Source organism: Choloepus didactylus, chromosome 7 (assembly GCF_015220235.1).
Source record: "Choloepus didactylus isolate mChoDid1 chromosome 7, mChoDid1.pri, whole genome shotgun sequence".
In the NCBI taxonomy this organism is placed as follows: Eukaryota; Metazoa; Chordata; class Mammalia; order Pilosa; family Megalonychidae; genus Choloepus; species Choloepus didactylus.
In genome coordinates this window covers 102,350,586-102,375,304 of record NC_051313.1, presented here as the reverse complement: position 1 = coordinate 102,375,304, position 24,719 = coordinate 102,350,586, and the positions used below count along the sequence as shown (strand labels likewise).

The 24,719-nt window shown below is 37.2% G+C and overlaps 2 pseudogenes; one reads left to right on the top strand and one right to left on the bottom strand.

Moving 5' to 3' along the window:
* Positions 1-19,895: 19,895 nt before the first annotated feature.
* Positions 19,896-20,581, bottom strand: LOC119540680 (annotated as a pseudogene).
* Positions 20,582-21,761: 1,180 nt separating this feature from the next.
* LOC119539702 lies at positions 21,762-22,371 on the top strand (annotated as a pseudogene).
* Positions 22,372-24,719: the final 2,348 nt, after the last annotated feature.

The window sequence follows — 24,719 nt, the reverse complement described above, 5'->3', positions numbered from 1 at the left end:
GCCTTGAATTATCCTCCTCTGTGCCCTGGGTCTTCAAACAGTGGGGATATGTCTCACTGCTGTGAGAGATTTTAAAATCTGTGTCCCTGGTGGGAGGGTTCCCATCTGCTGATTCTGTGCTTTTACCACACTGAGCCCAAATGAGGGGGAGGGGAGAGGACTGGCTGGTCTGGGATGGAAGATTCCTACCTGATCTTTCTTCTCTTCTTCAGTTTGGCATCTGTAGGGTCCTTCTCCAGTCTATATCCTTCATCAGAATTTCAAACAATTCAGAATTGTCCTTTTTTGGTTGAATCTCTGGAGAGGATTTTTCAGTAGCTGATTATGTCACCGTGTTGATGACATCAGTCCCTAGAGTCCTCTTGATGTCCTTTATGTCTTTAGCCAACTCATTGAAGTTGTTTTGGAGATTTGTATGTACTTCTTTGATTAATTGTTCCAGATTATATTTCTCCTCCAGCTTTTGAATTTATTTATTTGGTTTGTCCATATCTACTTGGGTCTTCATATACTTTGTCCCTCATTGCTTACTGGGGCATTTTTATGATAGCTGCTTACAAATTCTTGTCAGATAATTCTAATGTCTGATTCATCTTTTTGTTGGTGTCTGTTAATTGTTTTTTTTTCTCATTTCTGTTGTGATTTTTCTGGTTCATGATATGACAAGTGCTCTTTGATTGCAAAAATCATAGGGTTGATGTGTATTTTTAGGTCCTTCCCCCCCAAGCCCCACTGATATCTTGTCACCAAAAGTGACAGAAGCAGGTGCTGCCCCTTTGCTTCCTAACAGGGTTATAAATTCAGCTCTCTTCTGACACCTACTGCCATAATGGTGGCAGAAATGAGGGCTGACTCACACCCCTTTGTTATTCAAGGATGGGCCCTGCTGATACCATGGGAGATGAAAGAGAAACCAAATCCCAACTAGCCCCACCTCTTATCACTTCATTCTGCCCAGTTTATGAGAGCAAAGGAATTTCAGCATTGCACTGTCACCCAAACACACTTCCTTCCTCCTGGAGGAAGGAGGAGGATTCAGAGTGCTGATTAGACCTGCTTCTCATAGATTTGTTCAGTCTCCTTGCTGTGAGGTGGGTATAGAGTTTCAGCTCCCTACTGGCCTCAGTGACACCAGGGGTGAGGGGAGACTAGAGTGCTGACCAGCCCTGACTTGCCCTGCAGTTTCATTGATGCCTGGAAGGGTGGAGGCACATCTCTCCATTGTCCCTGATGACACAGGTGAGGGGCAATGGGATAAAGCCTAGTGGTGACTAGCCTAGCACCTCGTTAAAACTTGCGGGTTTGATTATGGAGGCAAAGCTTGCCACTGGACCCCACCAACACTATTGGGGTAATGTCTGATTCTGCCAGGCATGGAATGGAAGATTAAAAACATTCTCAGCCCAGATAGGGTTTCTCTTCCCATTTTGTGCTGATTTAATTGGTTATATTCTCAGAATACTGTCACAACCTATACATTTACTTATCAGTGCTGCAAACTGAGGTCCACTTAAAAGAAAGGAAGGTGAGAAGTTGCCTGTGCCTTAATATTCAATGTGTCAGGAAATTTTATGTACTCACACATACACACACAAATACACAAATGTAAATAAATATATTTGAGAGAGAGACAGAGAACAGTTGTGAAGTGAGATACTGATCCCAGTTCCAGCCCAGATATTAATTTCTCCCTACTCAGAAAGAAGTGACAAGATTACATTATTGAAATTTTTAGCAATAACAGAACCTCTGGGATTGTTTTTTCTCTTCTGGTTAGCAAAAATTATTCCTAAACATGGGACAAGCATTTCCAAATCCTCATTTCAATAAGAGGACTTCAAAATATCTTTAGTGGTTTTATAGTGTAATCCACCAGCTGAAGAAGAGATGGTCTTTGTTGCTTAACTTCTTTGGTTGAGTGAGAATAAAGCTTTTTGAGATCTAAACTTCTTTTCTTTGAGTACAAGGGTTATCCATGTATCAGATATTTTAGCTTCTAAGATATGAGAAAATCTGTTTGATTATTCATTCACTCAACAATCAGTGCATATCTATCTATTTATGGTATAACATGCACTGAACTGAGTATTGGGGATCTGAATACAAATAATACAAGGTTGTTGCCCTCAACAACAGAAACATTAACAAAGAATTATAACATAATGCTATTGGTTATTAGGTTCAGCTGCAAGTAACAGAAACAGATTTCAAGGACTTAAACAAACAAAAAATAAGGTTACTTTTTCCTACTAATCTAGAAGTAAATAGAAGTAAATAGCTGTCAGAGATCTATGTTCCTTTTTTCCATTTCAAGATACTTAGCATGTTTTTTCATGCTATTAACCTTACAGTTATAAGATAGCCAAACATTCTGACTTGAGACAATTATCCACCAAGTTAAAAAATGGTAGAGGGAAAATAGGAAGAGTGGCACTTGAATCAGGTGGACAATTTATGTAACTGTCAACTTACATATTATTTGGCAAGAACTGGATGACATGCCCCTGTGGTTGTAAGGACATCTGAGGGAAATTATTTAACTGGTCATATTGCTATCAGAGACAAAGGCTGGGATTTTCTTAGATGGAAAGGATATAGGATAAATAATTTATAGTGGATGCCATAATAAAAAAGTAAGATTGTAAGAGAAGAATACACTAGGTATTTGTTATTGCAAAACTCCCAAAGACAGAATGACTCCCAAATACCCTTGAAGGAGTTAATCATTTTCATGTAATGCTTAATACACATCAATTAATTTGGAATTACATGATTGCTTATATTATGATACTATACATAGATGATTGTAGATGACCATATTCAGATCTTAGAATTTTGGGTAATGTAGCTTCAATGGTTCAAATGTAAATGTTTAGCTTTTAGTTTACTTGCTTAAGTGCAGATATTAGTGGCAAACTCTACCATTCAGCAAAGACATATTGATAACACTATGGAGAATGTTTGCACATACAGCTAGAACCTGTTAACCCCCACCTGTCTGATAAATGGAAATTATGAAAAACCCATTTGATTATCTGGTCTCTCTGGCATCATGCCCTTAGTTGTCATTGCCTATAGCCTACATTCCCTGGATGTAACTACTCAAGCATTTACATCATTAATGAAAAAACAGATTCTCAGAGCAGCTGAGATCCAGATGGTGGTTTAGGTATGCAATGAGGTAGACCAAAGAACTAGCTGAAGATGCTGTTTTGAAGAAAAGGATAGAAGAGAAGTCAGCCATGAATCATTCAAGGAATCTCATCAAGATCCCTCTCCATATCTTTGATTCTGTTGTAAATGCACCTTAGGTATCTGCCAGGAAGCATTTATGTAACATTGCAAAATGAATTATTCATTTCAAAATTAATTCACTACTACTGTGTGCCTACAAACAGGGGAAACATTGAGAAACCCGATTTTAGAGGCTGGGGCTTTGCAACTAGATGGGGTTTTGTCCACTATGTCATAATAAATCTGCTTTCCTATAACAATGGTTTCCATCTATGCTAGCTGTAAAACAAAGCAATCAGGCATATATGGTCAAATTTGAGATAGAACTTTTCAAAGGCTGATATTTATAGTTAACTCCAATATACCTGTTATGTTTTCTCATCAATTTGAATACACACATATAAATACATTTTTAGAAGTTTTAGTGTTGTGTTGTAAGAAGTATTCTGTAAAATACTGCATAGACATCCTTTGTGTTTATACACAAATAAAATATTCAGAGCTCTTCATAATCAGTTGCTCTCAAGGATATATTTAGGACCTACACAACTTAAGCCATGAGTCATTGTCCACCATCAAAAATTTGCTATGATTTAAAATTTTTGTATTTGATGGTTGTATCAGATAAGAATGGCATTGTGCTGCATTAATTTACAGAATCTTGACCAAATAAAGATTTCTTTTAACTCATAACTCATAACTTGGAATCCAAGGATAGGCAGACACAGGCTGGGCCAGCAGCTCCACAACAGCTCAATGTTCTAGGCAGCTCTGTCTTTCTGCTCCATCCTCCTTAGCAGACTTGCTCTCAATCCCATGATAGTCTCATGGCAAGTAGGTGACTGCTCTACCACTAGCTCCTGTCTGCTTTGTAAGAGGAAAGAGGACATATCAAGAAGGTCCTCATGATCCATTTATCAGGAAAGAAATCCCAGCACTGAAATCTTCATCTTGGTTGGAAGAAGTAGTTAGGAAACCTGGTTTTGTTATGTTTTGTTTCACCGGGTCACAAACTCTGAAAAAAACTGGTTCTGTTCATAAGCAAGATAAAAAGAATGAATATTTTGAAGTCAACTAACTAAATCTGCCACAGTGATTTTCTATTTCCATTATGTTAATGGTTTTCTACATTCCTTCCCCAAAATACATACAACATTTTGATCAATTTTGTTGACTCACAATACTCCCCTATTAATGACCCAAAAGTTAGTGATACATTTCTAACAAGGAAATGTTTTTGCATTAAAAATGCAATTGCTGAATAAATATAATCCCTTCAGAGACTCCTTTTTAAGACAGCAGCAATTTTTCAGTGAAAGGTTTGCCAAATGATCTGCTTAATAAGTCTTCCAAAAATATAAAGTGCAAGCACATAACTAACAAAAGTACAATAACAAATATGATGCAGAATATACACCCTCGTATACTTATATTTTGTCACTGCCCACGTAAGAGAATTAATTTTCTTGGACTAGAGAACTCTTCTTTCTCATGATTTTCTCATTTAATATTGGATGAAATGTATTTTATTTTGCATGCTGTAAAACTGTAGTGGGAAAACCCCAATTTTAATCCTCCTACAGTTCAATTACAAAAGTGATATCTGTGGTTGCATTAGCAAAAAGATTAATGGCTTTTCTCCTGACTTAGTAACTTACTGAATTACCCGAGAAGGCCCTTCCAAAAGCAGAGAGCTGTAAGAGGCAAATTTCCCAGTTTGTCAAAGTTTGCTTGTAAAAATAGTCTCTCTGAGCCAGATAACTTGAAAATGATTTCAACATTAGTTCATTTCCATCATTAATATCTTCTTTGCTGGAAGAGATGTGGTAAAGAGGGTTTTTAAAATATGGAAACATACAGCAGTTTCATTTCCCAAAATGAGCTATTGATTTATTTTAAACAAAACAAAGCAGGCAAAAGAGTTGTGAGTCCCCAAGAAGGGTATCTTCCCAAAGCGCATTTTAGTTGCAATCTTGCAGAATAACAGATTAAAAAAAGGGGTGGGGTAGACAAGGCCAAAGGTAGAGGACAGTGGACAAGAGTTGTTCTTTTATGAATGAAAACTAGCTAGGGAACTAATGGCAAAGGCAGGGAGTCTGATCATTATGTTTAACATGAATTTGATAATTGCTATAACACATTGACTCCTTGATTCACCTATTTTCCTTTCCTCTTAATAGAAGTGCATATGCTACCCTGTTCCTTCTCTTCAATTTTATATTGGATGCATATAATTTGCTTTTAAGTATCTGGAGAGGTCTGCACATCAACTGAGTATCTGTACTTTAAAATAACTTTTAGAGCTCATCTTCCTTGTGTGGGAGTAAGTGGGTCCTCTATTTAGGGAATAGGCTGTGTGTGGATGTTGTTTAGCTTCAGCATGCACCTTAGTACAGGCCTTCTGATACAAGTCAGGAATAAACCTTCCAAAAAAGAAGAGCCATCTCAACAGCCCATAGAGTTGTAGAAAATCAGGCAGAGATGGTGTGGATGCGATGAAAGGCTCAGCAGTAGTACGACACATACAAATCAGCTCCGGAAAGAAAGGATCCACCCTGAGGAGGGGTACCCTGAGACTTGATGGATCAGAGCATCTGCTTCTCAGGAATTGAAAAGAAATGAGCTTCAAAACTGCAGGATCAGAAGGAAGGAGCTCCTTCTGGGGAAGAGGGAGATAACTTGAAAGGAAAGAACATCCTCCACCTCTAGAGACTCAGTGGTGAAGGAAAAAAATTACAGCAGTTATAATTAAAGGTCTATCAGAAATAAAAGAATCACAAAATCAGAAGCCATCTCTTAAAGTGGTAGCACTTCAGTATGCAACAGAAGAAGGCACTCTTAAACAAAGAAACCTAATATGCTCCCCAAATCTAAGGCCTTTGACTACATAGAATCATGTTATTGCTAGTCCAAGAAAATGTAAGACATTTCAAAATGAACAGAATATAATATGCAGCATTCATCAAAGCCACTGTAAGAAGTAGACATAAAATGAAAATTGAAACATTTCACATTCAGAGAAAAACTATAATAAATATCATAATGTGGACTAAATACCCTTAAACAAGCATTTGCATAAACTCATGTAAACAACAACTCAATCAGGATACAGAACATTTCCATCATCACCAAAATGTTCCCTCTGCTCATTCGCATTCCTTTCCCATGCCCCTGTTCCACACAATTACTGATCTTCTTCAGGTCTCTAAATTAGTTTTGCTTGCTCTAGAATTTTATATAAGGAAGTAGTTTTTTTAAATAAATTTCAATTTAAAATTTTAATATCAAGGCAGAGACAAAATATAATTTTAACATTGTTTTAAATCAAGTAATGTAGCTGTTTGAGAAACAGTATTTTTAAGAGAGTTGAATAGAGCAAAGTGAAGAGATTACTAATAATAAAATTCAGGTTAATATAATAACATAATATAATATAATATATAATGTACTATATAATATACATAATATATAATACATAATATATATAATATATGATATATAATATATGATATATATATGTTATATATTATATCTATATTATATATGTTATCTATATAATATATATATAACTTATAATATGATATAATATATTATATATTATATAATAAATAATATATATTATAAGAATATAATATAATATAATAATATAATAGTCTCTTCACTGTGAATAAAATTCAGGTTATGTGAATTTGAATTTCACTGAAGTTTGGCACCAGACTGAATACTGGTCTTAGCCAGTATTTACTTAATGCTTAGAAGTACTGAACACTTTTTCCTTCGGATTAAAAGGAAAGCTCTATAACAGAACCTCATTAGCTTGACCCTGGGTATTCTGAGTGCAACTTAGTATAGGCCACCAAGAAGTATCTCCTATAGAATTTCAGTTAATGAAAACAAACTAGCATTGCAGCAAAGAATTTCAAACCTCAAAGACATGTGAATTTGCAAAGACTTATCTTTGGTGTGATAATACACAGTTCCTCCAGAATCAGCCCCCAGTCTAGCCCCTCCAGATTTTATCAAAAGGTAGCTGGAGATCAATTCTTATTTCTGCAGTGAGATTGCTAGCTTTCAGTTTCTTAAAACATCTAACAAGGTTTTATTCTATCAAATGTTTGTACAATTTCAATGTGAAACTTTCTTACATACATTTGTTATTAAGGTCTCATTAAAATCTGTGAGATGGTTCACAAAGGATTACGAGTCAAGAGAGGTGAATGATAGAAACCAGTGTTCCAGGTATCAAATTAGCCCTATGGATTCTTGATTCTCACAATGCACTTTTTATGGAAAGGGATAAATGCAATAAGTTTTTACAACTTCAAAGAGTCAATTATTAAGATGTAGTCAGAGACTGAAGAACATAAGATGGGTGCTAGGTGAGACAGGGCAAAAAAAAAAACCTCCATGAAAAATACTAGATAAAAGCCAGAAAGTGACCCAGAACACCAGTTCCGGCAATGCACCAGCCGGACAAGTTCTGCTAAACCCACAGGGACCATGCATTTGGTGAAACCGGGAGTCTGAGTTCTAAAATGAGTGAGTGAGCCAGCTGAAAGTCCAGCGGTCATGCTGCAGTGTGGGGAAACCATGGGTTGGCATTTGGAGATGGACTAGTTCTTTACAAAGAAAGAAAAAAGAAAAAAAAATGGGAGTGGCTGTGGATACGGCGGCGAGAACTGCGCAGTGAAGTGTGGCAGGAGTGGGCCTTGCAAACGCCTCAATATCTGGTGTGGAAGATAGCCCTTCCCACACCCGCTGCTAATTGTCTCAGAGACAGGAGGGCAGGGGGAGCCAAAAGGAGAAAGAAACTGCGTCCCTTGCAGCCATCTTTCCGGTGGGCTGGGGACACTCCTGCCCGGGGACGGAGCCACAAACCAGAGCCACGCCAAGGGTCCCAGTGTGACGGGGAGTGTTTCCCACAACACCACACACAAGCCACAATATCTGCCATGGACAGTGGCCTTTAGTGCACCCACAGCTAACTGTCCCAGAGCTGGGAAGGTGGAGCTGTGCAAAAAGGGGGAAATTAACATGCCCCTTCAGCCATCTTTCCAGCAGGCCGGGTACACCCCTGCACAGCCTGGCAGTCCAGGGCTTCCCCGGAGGACTGGCACTCACTTATGATGTGGCACAGCCTTCCCTCAGCAGAGGTACTGGAAGAGCATGGCTGGGAAGGGGGGCCCGCTCAGAAATCCCAAGGACCCTACGCCAATACCAAGGACTTGTGGGTCAGCGGCAGAGAAAATCTGTAGCAAGACTGAAATGAAAGTTTAGACTCTTGCAACAACCTTAAATCTCCAGGAACACCTGGGAGGTTTGATTATTAAAGCTGTCCTGCCTCCCTAACCACTCAGACACACACCCCACATTCAGGGCAGACAGCACCAACAACACACCCAAACTTAGTGCACCAACTGAATCCCACAAGAATCAGACCCCCAGACACCACAAAGACAAAGTTGGGGAGAACTGACTTGAGGGGAATAGGTGACTCACAGACACCATCTGCTGGTTAGTTAGAGAAAGTGTACGCCACCAAGCTGTAGGTGTGACAAATTAGAGATAGGGTTCTTTCAGGATATGAAAAACACCAATCAAGTAAAGCAACTGCCAAGAGGCCAAAAACAACAGAAAATTTTAAAGCATATGATAAAACCAGATGATATGGAGAACCCAAATCCAAACACCCAAATCAAAAGATCAGAAGAGACACAGTACTTGGAGCAATTAATCAAAGAACTAAAGACAAACAACAAGAGCATGGCACAGGATATAAAGGACATGAAGAAGACCCTAAAGAGCATAAAGAAGACACTGCAAGAGTAAATTAAAAAAAAAAGATGATCTTATGGAAATAAAAGAAACTGTTGATCAAATTAAAAAGATTCTGGATACTCATAGTACAAGACTAGAGGAAGCTGAACAACAACAGCATCCTCGAAGACCAGAGAATGGAAAATGAAAGAACAAAAGAAAGAATGGGGAAAAAAATTGAAAAAATCAAAATGGATCTCAGGGATATGATAGATAAAATAAAACGTCCAAATTTAAGAATCATTGGTGTCCGAGAAGGGGAAGAGAAGGGTAAAGGTCTAGAAAGAGTATCAAAGAAATTGTTGGGGAAAACTTCCCAAACCTTCTACCCAATATAAATACACAAAGCATAAATGCCCAGTGAACTCCAAATAGAATAAATCCAAATAAAACCACTCCGAGACATATTCTGATCAGACTGTCAAATACTGAAGAGAAGGAGCAAGTTCTGAAAGCAGCAAGAGAAAAGCAATTCACCACATACAAAGGAAACAGCATAAGACTAAGTAGTGACTACTCAGCAGCCACCATGGAGGCAAGAAGGCAGTGGCACGATATATTTAAAATTCTAAGTGAGAAAAAATTCCAACCAAGAATACTTTATCCAGCAAAGCTCTCCTTCAAATTTGAGGGAGAGCTTAAATTTTTCACAGACAAACAAATGCTGAGAGAATTGGCTAACAAGAGACCTGCCCTACTGGAGATACTAAAGGGAGCCCTACAGACAGAGAAATAAAGAAAGGATAGAGAGACTTGGAGAGAGGTTCAGCACTAAAGAGATTCGGTATGGGTACATTAAAGGATATTAATAGAGAGAGGGGAAAAATATATATGACAAACATAAATCAAAGGATAAGATGGCTGATTCAAGAAATGCCTTCATGGTTATAACATTGAATGTAAATGGATTAAAAACTCCAATTAAAAGAGATAGATTCACAGAATGGATTAAAAAAAATGAACCATCAATATGTTGCATACAAGAGACTCATCTTAGACACAGGGACACAAAGAAATTGAAAGTGAAAGGATGGAAAAAAATATTTCATGCAAGGTACAGCCAAAAGAAAGCAGGTGTAGCAATATTAATCTCAGATAAAATAGACTTTAAATGCAGGGATGTTTTGAGAGACAAAGAAGGCCACTATATACTAATAAAAGGGGCAATTCAACAAGAAGAAATAACAATCATAAATATTTATGCACCCAATCAAGGTGCCCCAAAATACATGAGAGAAACACTGGCAAAACTAAAGGAAGCAATTATGTTTCCACAATAATTGTGGGAGACTTCAACACATCACTCTCTCCTATAGATAGATCAACCAGACAGAGGACCAATACGGAAATTGAAAACCTAAACAATCTGATAAATGAATTGGATTTAACAGACATATATAGAACATTACATCCCAAATCACCAGGATACACATACTTCTCTAGTGCTCATGGAACTTTCTCCAGAATAGATCATATGCTGGGACATAAAACAAGCCTCGATAAATTTAAAAAGATTGAAATTATACAAAGTACATTCTCTGACCACAATGGAATACCATTAGAAGTCAATAACCATCAGAGACTTAGAAAACTCACAAATACCTGGAGGTTAAACAACACACTCCTAAACAATTAGTGGGTTAAAGAAGAAATAGCAAGAGAAATTGCTAAATATATAGAGACAAATGAAAATGAGAACACAACATACCAAAACCTATGGGATGCAGCAAAAGCAGTACTGAGGGGGAAATTTATCACACTAAACACATATATTAAAAAGGAAGAAAGAGCCAAAATCAAAGAACTAATGGATGAACTGAAGAAGCTAGAAAATGAACAGCAAACCAATCCTAAACCAAGTAGAAGAAAAGAAATAACAAGGATTAAAGCAGAAATAAATGACATAGAGAACAAAAAAACAATACAGAGAATAAATATCACCAAAAGTTGGTTCTTTGAGAAGATCAACAAGATTGACAAGCCCCTAGCTAGACTGACAAAATCAAAAAGAGAGAAGACCCATATAAACAAAATAATGAATGAAAAAGATGACAAAACTGCAGATCCCAAAGAAATTAAAAAAATTATGAGGATATTATGAACAACTGTATGGCAACAAACTGGATAATGTAGAGGAAATGGACAATTTCCTGGAAACATATGAACAACCTAGACTGACCAGAGAAGAAATAGAAGACCTCAACCAACCAATCACAAGCAAAGAGATCCAATCAGTCATCAAAAATCTTCCCACAAATAAATACCCAGGGCCAGATGGCTTCACAGGGGAATTCTACCAAACTTTCCAGAAAGAACTGACACCAGTCTTATTAAACTCTTTCACAACATTGAAGAAAATGGAACACTACCTAACTCATTTTATGAAGCTAACATCAATCTAATACCAAAACCAGGCAAAGATGCTACAAAAAAGGAAAACTACTGGCCAATCTCCCTAGTAAGTATAGATGCAAAAATCCTCAACAAAATACTTGCAAATCGAATCCAAAGACACATTAAAAAAATCACACACCATGACTAAGTGGGGTTCATTCCACGCATGCAAGGATGGTTCAAAATAAGAAAAACAATCAATGTATTACAACACATTAAAAACTCGAAAGGGAAAAATCAATTGATCATCTCAATAGATGCTGAAAAAGCATTTGACAAAATCCAACATCTGTTTTTGATAAAAACACTTCAAAAGGTAGGAATTGAAGGAAACTTCCTCAACATGATAAAGAGCATGTATGAAAAACCCACAGCCAGCATAGTACTCAATGGTGAGAGACTGAAAGCCTTTCCTCTAAGATCAGAAACAAGACAAGGATGCCCGCTGTCACCACTGTTATTCAACATTGTGCTGGAACTGCTAGCCAGGGCAATCCGGCAAGACAAAGAAATAAAAGGCATCCAAATTGGAAAAGAAGAAGTAAAACTGTCATTGTTTGCAGATGATATGATCTTATGTCTAGAAAACCCTGAGAAATTGACGATACAGCTACTAGAGCTAATAAACAAATTTAGCAAAGTAGCGGGATACAAGATTAATGCACAGAAGTCAGTAATGTTTCTATATGCTAGAAATGAACAACCTGAAGGGACACTCAAGAAAATGATACAATGTCCAATAGCAACTAAAAAAATCAAGTACCTAGGAATAAACTTAACCAAAGATGTAAAAGACCTATACAAAGAAAACTACATAACTCTACTAAAAGAAATAGAAGGGGACCTTAAAAGATGGAAAAATATTCCATGTTCATGGATAGGAAGGCTAAATGTCATTAAGATGTCAATTCTACCCAAACTCATCTACAGATTCAATGCAATCCCAATCAAAATTCCAACAACCTACTTTGCAGACTTGGAAAAGTTAGTTATCAAATTTATTTGGAAAGGGAAGATGCCTTGAATTCCTAAAGACACTCTAAAAAAGAAAATGAAGTGGAAGGACTTACGCTCCCTGATTTTGACACTTATTATAAAGCCACAGTTGTTAAAACAGCATGGTACAGGCACAAAGATAGACATATAGATCAATGGAATCAAATAGAGAATTCTGAGATAGACCCCCAGATCTATGGCAGACTGATCTTTGATAAGGCCCCCAAAGTCACTGAACTGGGTCACAATGGTCTTTTCAACAAATGGGACTGGGAGAGTTGGACATCCATATCCAAAAGAAAGAAAGAGGACCCCTACCTCACACCCTACACAAAAATTAACTCAAAATGGACCAAAGATCTCAATATAAAAGAAAGTACCATAGAACTCCTAGAAGATAATGTAGGAAAACATCTTCAAGACCTTGTATTAGGCAGATACTTCCTAGACTTTACACCCAAAGCACAAGCAACAAAAGAAAAAATAGATAAATGGGAACTCCTCAACCTTAGAAGTTTCTGTAAGTCAAAGGAATTTGTCAAAAAGGTAAAGAGGATGATTCAGCATGGGGACAGTGGCGGAGGCTGGGGGGAGCCACCGGGGCCGAAGCCGCACTTGTTAGTGTGAGGGGAGGAGGGGGTCGAGGGACAGAGACACCGTTGCCCAGGGACGCCGAGGAGAAGGCGGGAGGGGGGTGGGGGCGAGATCAGGCTCCGACCCCCGGCCGAGGGGATGAGGAGAGCATGGGTGCCAAGGAGTCACGTATCGGATTCCTCAGCTACGAGGAGGCGCTGAGGAGAGTTACTGATGTAGAGCTGAAACGACTGAAAGATGCCTTCAAAAGGACCTGTGGACTCTCATATTACATGGGTCAGCACTGCTTCATCAGAGAAGTGCTTGGGGATGGAGTGCCTCCAAAAGTTGCTGAGGAATTGATGAAGACCAGTAAGGAAATTGAAAACCTAAACAATCTGATAAATGAATTGGATTTAACAGACATATATAGAACATTACGTACCAAATCACCAGGATACACATTCTTTTCTAGTGCTCATGGAACTTGCTCCAGAATAGATCATATGCTGGGACACAAAACTAACCTCAATAAATTTGAAAAAACTGAAATTACCCAAAGCATATTCTCTGACCACAATGGAATACAATTAGAAGTCAATAACCGTCAGAGACCTAGAAAATTCACAAATACCTGGAGATTAAACAACATGCTCCTAAACAATCAGTGGGTTAAAGAAGAAGTAGCAAGAGAAATTGCTAAATATAGAGAGATGAATGAAAATGAGAACACAACATACCAAAACCTATGGGATGCAGCAAAAGTGGTATTGAGGGGTAAATTTATAGCACTTAAAGGCATGCATTAAAAGGAGGAAATAGCTAAAATCAAAGAACTAATGGATCAACTGAAGAAGCTAGAAAATGAGCAGCAAACCAATCCTAAACCAAGTAGAAGAAAAGAAATAACAAGGATTAAAGCAGAACTAAATAACATAGAGAACAAAAAAACAATAGAGAGAATAAATAACACCAAAAGTTGGTTATTTGAAAAGATCAACAAGATGGACAAGCCCCTAGCTAGACTGACAAAATCAAAAAGAGAGAAGACCCATATAAACAAAATAATGAATGAGAAAGGTGACATTAATGTGGATTCCGAAGAAATTAAAAAAATTATAAGAGGATACTATGAACAATTGTGTGCCAACGAACTGCATAACGTAGAGGAAATGGATAATTTCCTGGAAACTTATGAACAACCTAGACTGACCAGAGAAGAAATAGAAGACCTCAACCAACCAATCACAAGCAAAGAGATCCAATCAGTCATCAAAAATCTTCCCACAAATAAATACCCAGGGCCAGATGGCTTCACAGGGGAATTCTACCAAACTTTCCAAAAAGAACTGACATGAATCTTACTTAAACTCTTTCAAAACATCAAAGAAAATGGAACACTACCTAACTCATTTTATGAAGCTACCATCAATCTAATACCAAAACCAGGCAAAGATGCTACAAAAGAGGAAAACTACAGGCCTATCTCTCTAATGAATATAGATGCAAAAATTCTCAACAAAATACTTGCAAATCAAATCCAAAGACACATTAAAAAAATCATACACCATGACCAAGTGGGGTTCATTCCAGGCATGTAAGAATGGTTCAACATAAGAAAATCAGTGTATTACAACACATTAACAAATCAAAAGAGACAAATCAAATGATCATCTCAATAGATGCTGAAAAAGCATTTGACAAAATCCAACATTCCTTTTTGATAAAAACACTTCAAAAGGTAGGAATTGAAGGAAACTTCTTCAATATGTTAAAGAGCGTATATGAAAAACCCACAGCCAGCATAGTACTCAATGGTGAGAGACTGAAAGCCTTCCCTCTAAGATCAGGAACAAGACAAGGATGCCTCTGTCACCACTGGTTTAGCTTTTTAAATTGTTTATAATTTTTAAACCCTGTTTATAGTTGTAACTTTATGCTGATAGAAATTAATAGTAGGCAAAGTAATTTCCTTAAGTTATTTTATATATAGGTAGTAAACTTAATAGTATTCCAACTCTTAGGAATAATTTCTTCAATTATTTCTAAGTGGCAGAAGCAGTAGAGGTAGGTTACTATGGTATCTACATAGAAAATATTACTGCCATATAGTACTTCATATTAAGTTGCATTCTGAGTAGTGAACCCTCAGTTAAAGCATGGACTATATCATCAATTGTAACAAATGTTCCACATCAATGCAAGTTGTTAATAATAGGGTAGTATATGGGAAACCTGTATTTTTTGCATGATTGTTCTTAAATTAAAAAAAGCATAATTGGGAAAAAAAAAGGTAAAGAGGCAGCCAACTCAATGGGAAAAATTTTTGGAAACCATGTATCTGACAAAAGACTGATATCTTGCATACATAAAGAAATCCTACAACTCAATGACAATAATACAGACAGCCCAATTATAAAATGGGCAAAAGATATGAAAAGACAGTTCTCTGAAGAGGACATACAAATGGCCAAGAAACACATGAAAAAATGTTCAGCTTCACTAGCTATTAGAGAGATGCAAATTAAGACCACAATGAGATACCATCTCACACTGATTAGAATGGCTGCCATTAAACAAACAGGAAACTACAAATGCTGGAGGGGATGTGGAGAAATTGGAGCTCTTATTCATTGTTGATGGGACTGTATAATGGTTCAGTCACTCTGGAAGTCAGTCTGGCAGTTCCTCAGAAAACTAGATATAGAGTTACTGTTCGATCCAGTGATTGCACTTCTCGGTATATACCCGGAAGATCGGAAAGCAGTGACACGAACAGATATCTGCACGCCAATGTTCATAGCATCATTATTCACAATTGCCAAGAGATGGAAACAACCCAAATGTCCTTCAACAGATGAGTGGATAAATAAAATGTGGCATATACACACGATGGAATACTACACAGCAGTAAGAAGAAATGATCTCGTGAAACATATGACAACATGGATGAACCTTGAAGACATAATGCTGAGCGAAATAAGCCAGGCACAAAAAGAGAAATATTATATGCTACCACTAATGTGAACTTTGAAAAATGTAAAACAAATGGTTTATAATTGAGAATGTAGGGGAACTAGCAATAGAGAGCAATTAAGGAAGGGGGAACAATAATCCAAGAAGAACAGATAAGTTATTAAACGTTCTGGGAATGTCCAGGAATGACCATGGTCTGTTAATTTCTGATGGGTATATTAGGAACAAGTTCACAGAAATGTTGCTATATTAGGTTACTTTCTTGGGGTAAAGTAGGAACAGGTTGGAAGTAAAGCAGTTATCTTAGGTTAGTTGTCTTTTTCTTACTCCCTTGTTATGGTCTCTTTGAAATGTTCTTTTATTGTATGGGTTTTTTAAATTATTTTTTTTATTTTTTTTATTTTTCATAGAGTTGATTTAAAAAAAAAAAGTTAAAAAAAAAACAAGGAAAAAAATATGCAGAGTCCCCTTGAGGAGCCTGTGGAGAATGCAGGGGTATTGGCCTACCCCACCTTGATGGTTGCTAACATGACCACAGACATAGGGGACTGGTGGTTTGATGGGTTGAGCCCTCTACCATAGGTTTTACCCTTGGGAAGACTGTTGCTGCTAAGGAGAGGCTAGGCCTCCCTATAATTGTGCCTAAGAGCCTCTTCCCGAATGCCTCTTTGTTGCTCAGATGTGGCCCTCTCTCTCTGGCTAAGCCAACTTGAAAGGTGAAATCACTGCCCTCCGCACTATGTGGGATCAGACACCCAGGGGAGTGAATCTCCCTGGCAACGTGCAATATGACTCCCGGGGAGGAATGTAGACCTGGCATCGTGGGATGGAGAACATCATCTTGACCAAAAGGGGGATGTGAAAGGAAATGAAATAAGCGTCCGTGGCAGAAAGATTCCAAAAGGAGCTGAGAGGTCACTCTGGTGGGCACTCTTACACACAATTTAGACGACCCTTTTTAGATTCTAAAGAATTGGGGTAGCTGGTGGTAGATACCTGAAACTATCAAACTACAACCCAGAACCCATGAATCTCAAAGACAATTGTATAAAAATGTAGCTTATAAGGGGTGACAATGGGATTGGGAAAGCCATAAGGACCACACTCCCCTTTGTCTAGTTTATGGATGGATGAGTAGAAAAATAGGGGAAGGAAACAAACAGACAGACAAAGGTACCCAGTGTTCTTTTTTACTTCAATTGCTCTTTTTCACTTTAATTATTATTCTTGTTATTGTTGTGTGTGTGCTAATGAAGGTGTCAGAGATTGATTTAGGTGATGAATGTACAACTATGTAATGGTACTGTGAACAATCGAATGTACGATTTGTTTTGTATGACTGCATGGTGTGTGAATATATCTCAATAAAATGAAGATTTAAAAAAAAAAAAATCTAAGGGACTTCGTCACCAGTAGATCAGTCCTATAGGAAATACTAAAGGGAATTGTGCAGGCTGAAAGGAAGGGACACTAAACAATTGACTGAACACACATGAAGAAATAAAGATTTCCAGTAAAGATCACACGGTAAATGTAAATACCAATACTACTGTATTTTTGATTTGTAACTCCACCATTTACTTCCTATAGGATATAAAATACATAAACTATAATGATAAATCAGTGGTTTTGGACTCAATGTAAAATATGTAATTTTTGACAAGAACTACATAAAGGTAGGGGAATAGAGGAGTATAGTAACATAGTTTATGTGTCCTATTGAAGTTAAGTTGGTATCAAAGAAAAACAAGATTGTTATAGATTTAAGATGTTAAATTTAAGACCCACAGTAAACACAAAGAAAGTATCAGATAATATGACCATAGAGATGAAAAGTAGAGTATGGGTTATAAGAAGTGGGGGAAGGGGCAATGGGAAGTTAAGAAATGAGTGTAGGGTTTCTGTTTGGGGTGAAGGGAAACTTCTAATAATGGATGGTGGGAAGGTGATGGCATTGCAACATTCTAAATGTGATTAATCCCATTAATGGAATGCTAGAGAGGGGTTGGAATGGTAAGATTTAGGCTGTATGTATGTTTCCACAATTGAAAAAAAAAGACAGTCTAAATAGATAGGACAATTAAATGCCAAGGATGATCCTGGATGGGATCTGAGGATGAAGGAGAGGAGGCTCAAAGGGACACAGTTGGGACATAAGAAAAAAAAAAAGGAAATATAGAATGTAAGCTCTGTATCAATGTTGAATTTCTTGAACTTCTTAGCTGTGCTTAACGGGATTGCATAAAAGAATGTTCTTGTTCATGGGAAATGTATATGTGAATTATATTGTTTGTTCAAGGATGTGTGCAGCTTGCTCTCATATGTTCAGAAGACAGAGCAATAGATGATGGATGATAGCTAGGGAGGGAGGGAGGGAAAGAAAGAAATGGTGGTGTGAGGATGTTAAAGTTGGTGGATCAGAGTATCGGGGGAGGGGGTTGGGGTATGCTGGAGTTCTGTGTTTGGGGTTTGTATTGTTTTTGCAACTGTTCCTGTAAATTTGAATTTATTTCCAAATAAAATTAAAAAAAAATATATATATATATATAGTCGGAACCCATTCCAAGTGAGTTTAACTAATTGGGCAAGAGGTTCCCAAAGAAGTTATCACTCATATATGTCCAAACCTAAAGCCCTGGATGGGCTGGGTCAGGGTCTGTCACCTTCACACAGTGACCATCATCACAGATTTCTTGGATATCTGGCTATATTCAACATGAAGCAAAAATTACCCCAAGTCTTACTCCAAAATATAGGCTTTGACTTAGAAATACACTTTTAGATTAGTTTTCTTCAAATAAGACATTGGGGAAGGAGGGGGAGAGGAGATCAAGTTAGAGACATAGTAACATTTATTTTGGTAAGACTAACAACCAAAATCCAAAAAGCATAAACTATATCCAAATGTAAAAGGCATTAAAAACAAACCATAATATCAAGAGAAAAAAACACAGTGAACAAAAAAGATGCAGTATGTTTAAACATCTTGGAATTGTATTCTAAATCATAAAGGTAAAAACTGAAAAATTATGCACAGTTTTTGCTAGGGATTATATTAAGCTCACCTTTTCCTGCTTCCCCCAAACAAAATCATAGAGCATGCTATTTACTCATACCCCAAACTTTGAGAGTTTTCTCTCAGTATAAAGCAATAGCTACATACACATAAGATGCTTATTTGTTAATATAATAATTTCCCTGGCTCTTCCAATGTGGGTAAGTGTACACAAATTGAAAAAAAATTCAAGTTTCAAAACCTGTTCTTAAAATTATGAATAGGATACTCAGGTCATTTTTACTTCTCAGCACAATAAAGGTGTTGCACTTCCATTTGATTATTGGTCCACCTTGGCCTGGGAAGAATATACATTACCACATGTCAATGTGAGGGACTAAAGAGGAAACTTAAACTGTATTTCTGAATGCTTGAATAAGGTAATTTAATTGCAAATAAGTTTAGCTTTATCGTTTTACAGTCTCAGCATCTAACAATACCATGTCTAATAGACCCCCAAAATCCTAACAGGTTAAATGATGGTGCAACAGATTAAAAAGGAGCCAATCATTTTAGCTTAAGTCATTCAGAGCCAAAAATCTGAAGAATGACCCAAAACAAATCTTTATTTGTTATAACTGTATAAATGTGATCCATATGTGTCTTACACTAGGTTTTCTAAAAGAAACCTGCTATGAAAAAGCAAACTACATTTGCCCACTGATGTGTATGGACTCCCTAGATGTCTCATTGGGCTAAATTACAGACCACTCACAGTAAAAACATTTTTAGTATAAAGTGTAGCATGATGTTAAGCCATTTTAACTTTTGCACATACATGTTTCACTTATGGTTGATAATGCAGAAAAATTTGCAGTATTACACTGTTAAGTCAGGTTACATCATCATTTTAAATAGCATCAATGCCAATGTCATCATCCTTGTCAGACTTCACCATTTCAACTTGAGGTACACTGGCAGTCTTCGAGTATACCACCTCAATGTTTTCATCTTCATCTTCCTCTTCACCACCAGAAGATTCCTCCTCTGCTTCCTTCAAATACTTTATAAATGGTTCTGCTTTGATATGAATCTCTTTGGCAAGTTCCTTTGAGACGTATTTCTTAGAGGCCTTTTCTGACCAGCTGATGATGACTTCTTCTTCCAAAAGGTCTGTGTCATACATCTCCTTTAAGATATGTGGAATCTTGGAGAGCTGACCTGAACTTGATGCATGGCTACCAAGCACTCCAAACCATGAAGACGGTGCCGTTGAGCCTTTCTGTTGTTATGACAAAATCGTAGGAAATGGCACCTGTATTTCTTAATTTGCTCCCTAATCTTCTCATTAAAAAGAACTTCAGTCAAAACAAGAAGGCCCATGACTTTTTATATCCAGTCTTTTTGCTTCAGCAATAATTTCTTTGTCAGATGAGTCAATAATACCCTCTTCTTTCTTTTTCTTAACAAAATCAAACAGGATGTTGACCCATTGCCCAACAGTCCTTTCCAATCATCACTGAGTGTCAAAACTTTTGCATGGTCACTGATTTCATCCATTCCATGCCTTTGAGCTTCCTCGGTTGTATCTAACATCTTACAGTACATACTTTTTTGTGCTTGGCTTCTTTTACCCAGCAAAATGTTTTTGAGATTCAGCCACATTGTTGTGCGTATTAGTAGTGTCTTCTTTTTTATTGCTTAATAATATTATAGATATATATGCAAGTAATTATTTGTGTGTGTATATATATACATTTGTTCTTGTGTGTGTTTATGTGTGTGTGTTCATTTTATGTTATATTATTGGATGCTTAAAGTTAGAAGTTGACTAACAAAGACTCCAACCCTTACAGGTCTTTGTGATAGAGTCTGACTCCGTTTTTGATATTTAACCATTGACAGCTTTCAAACCCCATCCATCTCCCTGCCCCTTTTGCCCCACAGCTGGGAAAAATAATAAAAATGCTTACACACTCCCTCTTTTAGTGGCACGGGGAAATTCAAACCACAAACCATGTACCATGTGTGGAAACTCTCACACCACCTCTTAATCAATAAAAATCAAAGTGAATTTCCCACTCTCTCCTTTAAAGGCATTCTTGACCAGCTTGTACCTCCCCTTCTTTCCCTAAAAGTTACTTACTGGAGTAATAAACTTCTTTCTGTTTTTCTTGATGTGTGTGGGGTAAGTAGTCTCAACAACTGACTCACAAATTGAGGGAGTCTATGCTGACTTTTCAGAGTTTTGACAAGAATCTGGAAGCCAGGGTTAAGATAAGAAGGGTGTTTGAATAGACAATAAAGGTGTGTGTTCAGTTCATTAGTGAATACCTTTGTGTGATGGCAATAACAATGGAATGACTGCAGTAAAAACAAAGAGCCATCTTTACTTAATTTTCCACGTCATAAAAACTTTGAGTTTCATGTAAATAAGCTATAATGTGAATTTCAGACAAATTGAAAGTAGAAGAAATGCAGGAGGATGTGTTAGAAAAAATGGCAAGAAATTTCGAAGAACATGAAGCTAGGCTTACAGGAATGTGAATATAGTTAAGATCAGAAGTCTTTTAAAAAAGACAAGTTTACAAAAGCCAGAGCAACTTAAAGTGTGGTCCATAGACCACCATGAACTGGAAGTTTATTAGAAATGCAAATTCATGGGCCCCACCAGCTCCACTGAATCATGGGAGCAGGATCCAACCTGAATCTGCTACTTACTAAAGATTAAGAACTACCACTACAGGCAACATAAAAAGCAATGGGACATCATCTTTCTGCGCTTCGTGCACGACTGCTGGTGAAAGAAGGAACCGCTCCGCCACCTTTTGCTTCTTTTGTTGGAGTGCTGTTCCTGGAGGATCATGGCGCCCTCGCTGTGGAAGGGGCTGGTGGGCATCGGCCTTTTTGCGTTAGCCCACGCAGCCTTTTCTGCTGCTCATCATAGTTCTTCAAACACTTCTGGCCTTTGCAGTTACCTGTTATGGTATAGTTCATATTGCAGGGGAGTTTAAAGACATGGATGCCACTTCAGAACTAAAAAATAAGACATTTGACACATTAAGGAATCACCCATCATTTTATGTATTTAATCATCGTGGTCACGTACTGTTCCAGCCTTCGGATACAACAAATTCTTCAAACCAAGATGCACTGTCCTCTAATACATCTTTGAAGTTAAGAAAACTTGAATCACTGCGTCGTTAGATTTTTACAGATTATAATAACAGGACAGGACATAGAGCTGGAATATTGGAGTTTGGGGTATAAAACACTCCCCCCATCAGTATTTATATTGATTTTTCAGACCTAATAAAAGTCTATGGCCCTTGTTTGTACATTGTTAATCAAATAATTAAGGCAATATAAATTATCTGTGAAATGAATGTATGGTCTTTCAAAGAAGGAATTTTTTTTTCATTTAAAACAAATTCACATCTTTTGTAAAAGTCACTGTTTTGAACAGATTCTTTTGCAAATTGTTGACGGTTTTTGTGATTATTTATTTTCTTAGATTTCTTTTCTTTTGCACGACAGTTTTAGGATCCTTTTGGAAATACTGTGTGACTACTGCATTTTGCAGCATGAGTTATGGAAAAATAGCCTTCAGTTCTTAACAACAAAAGGACTTCATGAAAGAGATCAAAATGGTGACTCATCAGTTTTTCTTATGCCCCCTAAAAAGTGGCTCTGCTTCAGCAGATACTTGCCAGTTTTTAATTTACCCATGAATTTTCACCCCACCTTGCTCCCATATACTATCAAACATCACTGTCTTGTTTCATCACTTCTCTGAGGTTCTGTGTATTGAGTGAGCAATTTTTGTGTCAAATTTTTTGTTATAACAAATATATTTAACAAGCTTAACTTGCTGTAGAGCTACTTGTGTTCTCTTTGTTTATCTGTAAAAATTTGCCCTGATTGATTATAGAGTGTAAGAATAGTTGAAGATAGACCAGAATGTTCATTCGTGATTCAATTATTCTACCTTTCTGGAAAGAAAACTGATTACCTGTCAATAGCTCATTTAATTTATTCAAAAATTCTGTTAGTTTGTTGCATACTAAGCTAGTGAATTAGTAAAATAAAGGAGGAGTCTCATCTGACGGCAGACATGATTTAGGAATTGGGCCAGATGTGTTCTAAATATTAGGAACTAATATCTAATTTTTTAAAAGGTGAGGTTGCTTAAGAAATTGCTTTGTGGCTTCTAATTTATAGCAGGCTGAGAGTTGCTGAAGACGAGAATGAGGATACAGAGTTGAACTTTTTTTTTTTTTTTAGAAATAGTAATTTTACTTTTAGGGAAATTTGGCTAGCACTTCAATCTTCAGAAAGTTGAACATTTCTTTCTGGAGCATGTTGCTTTTGCTGAGTTGCATAGGTGTAATGGGAACACCTGGAAGCAGGTTTGAAAAGGAAACATTCTTTAGGAAAGAGGAATGCCGAAACCTTTGCACTTGAATCTCAGCTCTTCTATTCTGTCTGGTAACGCATAGCTCCAAAGCATGAGATTGTTTTGTCATTGGGCTTTTGTTGTTGGTGGTGTTGTTGGTGTTGTTTGCCAGTCCAGTCTGTCGGAAACACTGACTCTGCTCTCTAATAAGAACAAAGTTTGAAATCTGCTGATAACCTAAATAATGTAGAAATAAGTTAAAGATACGAGGTCGGGGGTTAAATTGATGATTATTCAATGAAAAGTTACATCAGTTTTGTTTGCCATTTTCCTCAAGTGTGACTAGATTTGGGAGAGCCTCGTTGTTTTCTTTTGGGGCTATCTTCCTTTCCTAATATGTTTTCTTGTAACAGTTTTATTGAGAGATAGTTCCTATATCATAAGATTCACCAATTTAAAGTATACAATTCAATGGTTTATAATATATTCATAGAGTTGTACCATCATCACCACAACAATTTTAGAACATCTTTATCACCCCCAAAAGAAACCCCATACCCTTCAGCAGTGGCCTTCCGTTTCCCTCCAAAGTCCCCTAGCCGTAGGCAATTACTAATTTACTTTCTGTCACTATGGATTTGCCTTATTCTGGGCACTTCATATAAATGGAATTAATTGTACAATATGTGGTCTTCTGTGTCTGACTTCCCAAATATGATTTTATTCTACGTGGAATGAGAAATTTTTCTCATCTTGAGAACTGTTACTGCTGTGAAAGGAAGTGGTTGGCAGAATCAGTAGATATGAGGAGGGAGAGTCAGATGCCTAGCAGGTTTCTCAGTAAATCTTTATGCTGAATAATTTTTCCTCACAGCCATCCATGAAATGCTACTCATGGATATCATCCATGAGATGCTACTACTTAGAATATTTTGGCTAGTCTCTGGAATGGATATTTAAGTCTTTGCCTGCCCATTCCAGAAGGTCCTGCTAAAAATAATGTGAAATAATTTGACAGATAACTGGCATTGCAGTTTACAGGTGCATCTGGCTTTGCTAGCAGCTGATATACCTTGGGCCAGTCAGCTTCCAATTAAGAAAAAATTTCCTCCATTGAATTTCTGCTGTCTTTTTCAAGTGTGCACCATGGGATTAAAGATGATGTGGGGAGAACCTACAATGGTGGCTAGGTGAGACAGGGCAAAAAAACACCTCTGTGAAAAATACTAGATAAAAACCAGAAAGTGACCCAGAACACCACTTCCAGCGATGCACCAGCTGGACAAGGTCTGCTAAAACCACAGGGACCACGCACTTGGTGAAACCGGGAGTCTGCAT